Raw genomic sequence first — 9,823 nt, 5'->3', positions numbered from 1 at the left:
TTTTGACTTGCGTCAAGAATATAAGATGAACTTGGTCGAAGCGAAAGATTGCCAACACATATTTCGAGAAATATGTAAGCGAGTTAAACTCAGCTCGAAATCTCAAGTGTGTATAATAAAAAACTATATCGTAACACGACTTATGTCTCAATATAGGAGATAAAGTATAAATATACTTTCCAAGTGATAGATGAGTTTCAGTCTCCTCATACCTTTTGTTGATGAAGTTCCACAAGCTCTCCTTAGTAGTTCCTCGTCTTCAAATGATGAACGACGTGAAGTCTAAGGATCAACTACACAACCTATGTCCTAGACCGAGACATCTATAAGTAGACTAGAAATTAAGACTTACAGTTTTTATCACTAACGTTGACAAACATGCTTGAAATAGCAACGCATGCGAGTTCGACCGAGCAGTGCTCTAAAAATCTCCCCCTTTGTCAATTTTAGTGACAAAACTATCAATACATATAGATTACAAAATAAATAAAACTTTGTAGCTTCTCATCCAAATGCTTGATCTCCTTGGCATGTTCAACATGACTCCAAATCTTCGTCACTTCCAAGTAATCCATGATTCTAAACGTGTTCAACTCAGCATCATAGTTTTTGAATATCCGTAGCGATAACAATGAGAAAACAAATGCTCTCAATCATTGTTTTACAGTGTCATAGTATCATTACACAACATCAAAGTTCAATTTATCACAACTTTGACAACAATACTATGATGATATTTATCACTCCCCCTTAGTCAATAGTTCACCTCGACATGAAAACCACTCTCTCTTACATAATGATCCGTAAACCATATGTATTTGTAGTATGAGACTACACATTAATTCTCCTCCTTTTTGTCAATATAAATTAGCAAAGGTACGAAAACTAGTGGGATCCTCATGAAATTTTCATGGATATACTTTATTGTTAAAGCATTTCTCGGTGGAACTCGCATGCATTGCTATCTCAAGCATGTTTGTCAATGTTAGTGATCAAAACTATAACTCTTGATTTATAGTTTATTATAGCTAAGTCTCGGACTAGGATAGAAAGTGTAGTTGATCTCAAGGACTTCATGGCGATTCATCATACAAGTAGAAGAACTACTCAAGGAACCGGTGGAACTTCTCTACAAAAAGGTACGTGAAGACTTGAACTTATATATCACTCAAAAGTCAATTTACTCTATATCCTACTCTTTGAGACAAGAAGTCGTATGCTATATATATAGACTTTGATTATACACATTTGGTATTTCGATCCGAGTATACCTCGCCTATCTATATCTCGAAATATGAGTTGGTAAGCATTTCGCTTTAACCAAGTTTATCTTTACCATGTGAAGAAATTCATGATATGTTTCAATCATCTTGAGAATTGCTTTGACGAGAAATGGTGTAACAACTGTATAACGTCCTCTAAGAATGTTTCAATGATTGAAATGAGAGTTTAGATTACATAACCAATGGTGGACATAAGAATTATTGAGGAAACACATTTATGTATAAGTCCTATTTCTTGAACCAAAGTTTGCGAACTTTGTTGATCAAGAGAACCGGAAGACTGGCGAGAGCCAAGTCCGCGAACTGCCGAAGTTCTCAAACCCGAGAATTTCTGCTGGAGTTGACAAACTACTTGCGTGGAACTAAGTCCGCGAACTCAGTCCATGAAACCAGTTTAAGAACCGGCGAAGTTCTCATACCAGAGAATTTCTGCTGGAGTTTGTAAACTTTGCGCGATAACTTAAGTCCGTGAATCTAGTCTGCGAACTTGAGAAGGTTATAAATCTGAAGACGATTTCTGAACTTAAACTTAAAAAGTCTAAGGAATGCAGTTTTCAAACCGTGGCTATAAAAGTTCATGAACCGAGTCAAGTGAATCAAATCATCTTTGCTTCAATTGTGTCTTGTGTAGTACATGAGATTTCCTTGCAATTGAACAACTCTCTAACTAGTTCATTTGTAATCGTTTGAACTAGTTATGGTGAAGAATAACATGGTTGATATGGAATGCTCATCTGGATAACCATTGGTTAACTATTATTGAACCAACAAGTGCATACGTTTGGGTACGGCTAACAAACCTAGAAGCGTGCATTGTCAAGTGTGTGTAACAAGCTAAGTTTTCGATCTAACGGTTGAGAAATATTAGCTTGAATCTAAATTAGGTTTTCATCTAAAGGTGGATATTGATTGCTTTTTTACCAAGGTAACTTAATTGCAAACCCTGATTTGAAAGACTATATAAGGGGAACTCTAGTATTGTGCAAAACTAATCCCCACATCTTACGTGTGATACTAGTTTTCGTGCTAGAGTCGGTTCTCCTTTAACCTTTGGTTTTCTTCTTCTAAAACCAAGTTAACGACTTAAATACTTTACTGGGATTGTGAAGCCATATCGGTACTACTTTTATCGTAGTTGTGTGATATGATCTTGTATCTTCTATCGTACGATTACAATCATATTGATTGGCTTGAGATTGATATCTCCGATATGCAAGATATAAAAATTAATCACAAACATCTTCATCTCGTTGTTTGTGATTCCGCAACATCTTGTTTCGCTACCATACGTTTAAGATTGTTGCGAGGTGATTGATAACTCTAGGTTGTTCTTCGGGAATATAAGACCGGATTATCAATTGGTTAATGTTCACCTTGATTATTATCAAAGACGGAGCAAAACCTTTTAGGGTTTATCTGTGGGAGACAGATTGATCCTTTGATATACTTGTCTATGTGAAACGGATTTGTTTATTGTTAAGTCTTCGACTTTGTGTCATAGAAACTCTTGGTTGTGGATGAGATCAGCTAAGTGAATCAAGTGTGCAGTATCCTGCTGGGATCATAGGTGTAGGGAGTATAACTGTACCTTGGATCAGTTGGAGACTGATTGGGGTTCAACTACAGTCCAGTCCGAAGTTAGATTGGAGTAGGCTAGTGTCTGTAGCTTCTTAATACAGTGTGTATTCAATATGGACTAGGTCCCGGGGTTTTTCTGCATTTGCGGTTTCCTCGTTAACAAAATTTCTGGTGTATGTGTTATTTCTATTTTCGCATTATATTTTTTTATATAATTGAAATAATACAGGTTGTGCGTTTGAATAAATCAATTGGAAATCGGACCCTTGGTAGTTGATTGATATTAATTGATCCTTGGATATTGATCTTTGGTACCATCCAAGTTATTCCTTGTGTTTGATTAAGAACTCGCTGATTTCTATTAACTCGAGTAAATCAAAACAAGAGAGAGATATTAGCTCCTCGATATACTTAATCTAGATTGAGTCTGACTATCTAGTTGATTATCTAGCAAAGTATATTGGAGTTAGTCCATACAGATTGCTAAGGCGAAATATTGGGTGGTGTTGTTAGACCCCCGCTTTTTCAATTAGTATCAGAGCAGGCAAACACGGTCAAGACCTTACAAGTATGTGTTTGTAGCAATCTGACTCTATGGAAAGTTTTGCTATCTCAATAAATACACCACCAGATCCAGGGATTTCAGAATTCTCTTCCATGACTGATTTATTAAAATCTGTAGAAGAAATTCTATCTAAACCTCCACCAGATACAAAATCCCTTGAAATCTTTTCTGAAATTGAAAATAAACTTGAAAGCCTGTCTTCTGATATTGATATGTTTCTCCATAATGAGCAAGAATATCTTGAGAGGCTAAACCAAGCTATGAAAAATAATATTTATGTAGAGGTTGACATTGATTCAATTATCAATGAGAGTTGTGCTCCTCTTCTGGGATCTTCTAGCAATAACCCGCAAGTCCTGGTTCAAGAGGAGTTTAAATCTCAGTCACATAATTACCTCATTATGAATAAATTTTGTCATTACCCGATTCTTGATAATTATTCTCAAGATAGTTTCAGACAAAACTATTTTCAAGAACAATTTCTGATAGGATTGAAAAAGAGAAATCAGATCTTTAATTCCTTAATTCTGATAAAGCTCTTTGATAGTTCTATTATAATTATGTTCTGGGATGGTCTCAATACTTCGAGGTGTAAGAGCCGTTAGAGAGAACCTCTCTCATGGTTTTATGATATGCAAACATTGTTTTTAGACTAATGGTCCTCGGTGTACCAAACATGTCCTTAGTTGACACAAGTCGTTCACACATCTTGGTTCAGAAACCGTCTCATGTACGAATCCAGTACTCGAACGTGTCAAATTGGTTGCTTGACATCTTCAAAAGTTTTTTTCTTTCTCTTGTTTCTCATTCACTTCACCTTCTTCTTCAGTTCGAGAACTCAAAAGAAAAACCAACAGTTCGTATACCCTTCCTTTCTGATCATCCTTCTTCTCAATCTTTTTGCTAATTGGGTGTACCTTCGGAATCGTAAGAAGATGCTGCATCTTGGTTCAAAAACGGTTTGTTCTTATAAGCTCGTGTTTGTAATTCATTATTAGCACCAGTTCACAAACCAAGTAAGTTTTCGTTTTCGTTATTGTATTTTTTGCAATCATGAGTAGAATAAGAACTAGGCATGTAGGGAGTTCAATCCAACAAGCCAGAGATGAATCATTCTTTGACCCTAGTATCGGTGCTGGGTTCATCAACCCTTCCGCTCGCGAACTGTACCTAGTGCTCAAAAACAAAGCACCCATCTGTGAAAGGTACTATGATGCTTCCAAACTAGATGTTCCTGGTTTGGTCGGTTTTTTCAATAAGCATGATTGGGGAATAATTCATAAACCTTTAGAGAGTGTTCGTATTGATATGGTCGCTCAATTTTATGATATTATTCATGATGAAGACACTGCTCTCAGTTCATTCAAAATCATGGTTGGAGGCACTATTTTTACTGTGAATCGCTCTGTCATATCCGACCTGCTTAGTGTGCCTCTAGGTGGTGATAGTTATCCCCCTCATGAGTTTGGTAGACTTCCCTTAGGAGTGTTGTCAAACATCTTTGATAAATACCTCTCTCGGAATGATGGCAAGGTTTATGTAAGAGAAGCAGGATTGTTCCTCAAAGTTGCAGCTAAACTTATTGTGGAAAATATCATGCCCAGTACTTGTGACATCAACTCTTGGACCAGGGGGCTTACTGAGTTCATCTACTACATTTTTGAAGAGAGAAATATTGACTTCTGTGGAATTATCATTGATCAAATGATGAGTGTCAGACACAACACAGGAAAGAAACCAGGTTTCCCTTGTCTCATTTCAAGAATTTGTGCTAACTCTAATATTCCTGTCTTTGGCTCTGATATTGGAGGACCAACTGTGATGAGCTCAAGGACTTCATGGCGATTCATCATACAAGTAGAATAACTACTCAAGGAACCGGTGGAACTTCTCGACAAAAAGGTATGTGAAGACTTGAACTTATCCATCACTCAAAAGTTTATCTACTCTATCTCCTACTCTTTGAGACAAGAAGTCGTATGCTATATATATAGACTTTGATTATAGACATTTGGTATTTCGATCCGAGTATACCCGCCTATTTTTATCTCGAAATATGAGTTGGTAAGCTTTTCCCTTTAACCAAGTTTATCTTTACCATGTGACGAAAGTCATGATATGTTTTAATCATCTTGAAAATTGCTTTGACAAGAAATGGTGTAACAACTGTATAACGTCCTATAAGAATGTTTCAATGATTGAAATGAGAGTTTAGATTACATAACCAATAGTGGACATAAGCATTGTTGAGGAAACACATTTATGTATAAGTCCTATTCCTTGAACCAAAGTTTGTGAACTTTTTTGATCAAGAGAACCGGAAGAATGACGTGAGCCAAGTCCGCAAACTCAGTCCGCGAATTGCCGAAGTTCTCAAACCCGAGAATTTCTTCTAGATTTCACAAAATACTTGCGTGAAACTAAGTCCGGTAACTCAGTCCACGAACCGGCGAAGTTCTCATACCCGAGAATTTCTTCTGGAGTTTGTAAACTCTGCCCGGTAACTTAAGTCCGCGAACCTAGTCTGCGAACTTGAGAAGGTTATAAATCTGAAGATGATTTATGTACTTAAACTTAAAAAGACTAAGGAATGCAGTTTGCAAACCGTGTCTATAAAATTTCATGAACCGATTCAAGTGAATCAAATCATCTTTGCTTCAATTGTGTCTAGTGTAGTACATGAGATTTTCTTGCAATTGAACAACTCTCTAACTAGTTCATTAGAAATCATTTGAACTAGTTATGGTGAAGAAGAACATGGTTTATATAGAATGCTCATATGGCTAACCATTTGGTTAACTATTGTTGAACCAACAAGTGGAAACGTTTGGGTACGGTTAACAAACCTAGAAGCGTGCATTGTCAAGTGTGTATAACAAGCTAAGTTTTCGATCTAACGGTTGAGAAATTTTAGATTGAATCTAAATCAGGTTTTCATCTAACAGTGGATATTGATTGCTTTTTTACCAAGGTAATTTAATTGCAAACCCTGGTTTGAAAGACTATATAAGGGGAACTCTAGTATTGTGCAAAACTAATCCCCACACCTTACGTGTGATACTATTTTTCGTGCTACAGTCGGTTCTCCTTTAACCTTTGGTTTTCTTCTTCTAAAACCAGGTTAACGACTTAAAGACTTCATTGGGATTGTGAATCCAGACCGGTACTACTTTTATCGTAGTTGTGTGATCTTATCTTGCATCTTCTATCGTACAAGTACAATCAGATTGATTGGCTTGAGATTGATATCTCCGATAGGCAAGATATAAAAAGTAATCACAAACATCTTTGTCTCATTGTTTGTGATTTCGCAACATCTTGTTTCGCTACCATACGCCAAACATTATTGTGAGGTGATTGATAACTCTAGGCTGTTCTTCGAGAATATAAGACCGTATTATCAATTGGTTCCTGTTCACCTTGATTATTATCAAAAGACGGAGCAAAACCTTTTAGGGTTTATCTGTGGGAGACAGATTGATCCTTCGATAGACTTGTCTATGTGAGACAGATTTGCTTATTGTCAAAGCCTGCGATTTTGGGTCGTAGCAACTCTTAGTTGTGGGTGAGATCATCTAAGGGAATCAAGTGCACAGTATCCTGCTGGGATCAGAGGCGTAAGAAGTACAATTGTACCTTGGATCAGCGGGAGACTGATTGGGGTTCAACTACAGTCCAGTCCGAAGTTAGCTTGGAGTATGCTAGTGTTTGTAGCGGCTTAATACAATGTGTGTTCAATCTGGACTAGGTCCCGGGGTTTTTCTGCATTTGCTGTTTCCTCGTTAACAAAATTTCTGGTCTTTGTGTTATTTCAATTTCCGCACTATATTGTTTTATCTTTATAATTGAAATAATACTGGTTGTGCGTTAGATCATCAATTAGAGTAATCCAACCTTTGGTTGTTGATTGTCATTGAATGATCCTTGGATATTGGTCTTTGGTACCATCCAAGTTATTCCTTGTATTTGATTAGTACTCGCAGTTTCTGTTTGAGGAAATCAAATCAAGAGAGAGAGATATAAACTCGTTGATGTACTTTTAATTGATTGAGTATTGTTGATTCTCTTAAAAGTATATTTGAGTTTGTCCATACATATTTCTAAGCGAAATATTGGGCGGTGTTGTTAGACCCCCGCTTTTTCAATTGGTATCAGAGAAGGAAAACACGTTTAAGACCTTACAAGTATGTGTTTGTAGCGGTCTGACTCTATGGACAAAGATACTGTCTATATTAACATACCACCAGTCTTTGATGGCTCTAATTAGTTGTGGTGAAAAATTGCTATGCGATCTTTTCTTCAAGCGCGTGATTTTCAATCATGGGTATATGTTGTTAATGGCTATGATGCTCCCCTCGTGGAAATTGGAGATATAAACGTTCCCAAGAATATTGGTGAATATAGTCCTGCCGAGCTACTTGCTGCAAAGCAAAACTCCGACGGTTTGAATACCATCATACATGCCATTACCCCACACCTTCAGCACCTTGTGTCAAATTGCACTAGGTCTAAAGATGTTTGGGATATCTTAGAAAACATATTCGAAGGAACAGTGAAAAGGAAGCCAGACTTCAAAATCTGAATTCCAAATGGGAAAATATTCGTATGGAAGACAATGAATCGATTGATGATTTTTACCACAAAGTGTCTGAAATTATTAATGCATCATTTTCATTGAGTAAGACCATTCCTGAAAAGGACATTGTGATGAAAATCCTCAGATCACTGCCATCAAGATACGATTCTAAGAAGCATGCATATATTGAGGGAAATAACCCTGATACACTTTCCAAGACTTCACTAATTGGAAAGTTAAGAATTATTGATCAAGATACTGGAAAAACGTTCGCACTCAACACTGTGAACGAACCTGAGATGTCTTCCTCTCACCTATCCTGGGCTGATGAATGTGATCATTCACTAGTAGTCAAAGAGGTCAAGAATCTAATAAAAAGGAAGAATAAATTTGCAGGTTTTCCATCTTCTCTGGTTGCTGAAAATAATTCAACAGAAGACAATACTTCTCTATATAACTCAGATGAGTTTAACTGGTGCAATGGATTTACTTCCCTTACTTCAAATTCTCTTTCAACTTCAAATTCTGATTCGGAACTTGAATTTGACACTGAGTTGGTTGATCTCCTTAATAAAGAGATTCTTCAAGAGAACCTTCGTCTTAAAGCCTCCTTGAGGAATGTTGAATCATCACTCCAGACGAAAAATATTGAGATAGAGCATCTTCATATTAAATTCGTAAAAAAATGTCTCTAAAGGAAGAAGAGATTAAATCTCTCAGATATGACCTGCAAAGGCTGTCTGGAAGCTCTGACAAAATTGCAGCAATGTTGTTTGGTCAGAGATCCTTCGGGAACAATCATGGTTTAGAATTCAAAAGCAAAACAACAAAAGTGATGGATTCTGCAAATCAGGAAACAATGGTTGGGTGTTGTGTCAAACAGGAAAAATTACATGGAGATGAAAAAACCACATTGATCTGCTCCTTCTGTGGACACTCAAGGCATGATAAAGATACCTGTTGGAGATTCAAGAAAAGCAACAAAAGAGTCACCAAACTTCAAAAGAACATGCAAAGAGTGAGTCTGGATAAAGATAAGCAAGGTAAATATTCCAGAAGAAGTAAAAAATCTGTTAGCACAACCAACAATAATAAGCCACGAAAAAACAAGGGAAGTGGGCATTTGGCCCGTCCGGTCATCAACTGAATGGTGACGTTTGCCTTCTCATCTTTAACTTGGGAAAGATTCTCATCTTTGTGAATTTCAATTTGTGTAGGTAATCTTATTTTTAGATTCTTGGAAGACCATGTCAAAATGGTCTAGGGTTTGACACTTATAAATCTCCTTTTATTGTTTGTTTTCTCCTTCTTTAAATTACGTTCTCATAGCTCCTGTAACTAGAGGTACTACCAAAAGAGATGCAGTAGAAGCAGTCAATGTACATCTGTGCAAAGGAATCACTTCCTCGATAATGATAAAGAAGAAGTCAACAATCAATGGAGAAGGTTCTTCCTCTAACTGTCTCTTTTCTGTTTGTCGTGCTAGAGACATGGTGAAAGTTTTCATCAACAAGCGAAATGATTTAAAATCTCGAATCATTTCCTCTTTGGAAGAGATAAATCACTATGAACAAAGGTTGTCTCTGAACAAGAATACCCTGCGTGATCTAAAAAGAGAACTTAGTGAGTTAACTGATATTTCTAAGATCTAGAGGAATTGAACGATCCCATAATCAATGGGTTTTTCAATAATGAGAAGGAATTTTCTGTAGATGCTCTGAGAAAGATCTACAATGCCAAGTAAGTCTTCTTTTTGATTTAGTTGGAAGAATAACTAGTGCTCGAATAGCAATGATCGTGACTACACGTAGCTATTATTTT

Source organism: Papaver somniferum, chromosome 6 (genome assembly GCF_003573695.1).
Source record: "Papaver somniferum cultivar HN1 chromosome 6, ASM357369v1, whole genome shotgun sequence".
Taxonomy (NCBI): domain Eukaryota; kingdom Viridiplantae; phylum Streptophyta; class Magnoliopsida; order Ranunculales; family Papaveraceae; genus Papaver; species Papaver somniferum.
This window is presented reverse-complemented; position numbering follows the sequence as displayed.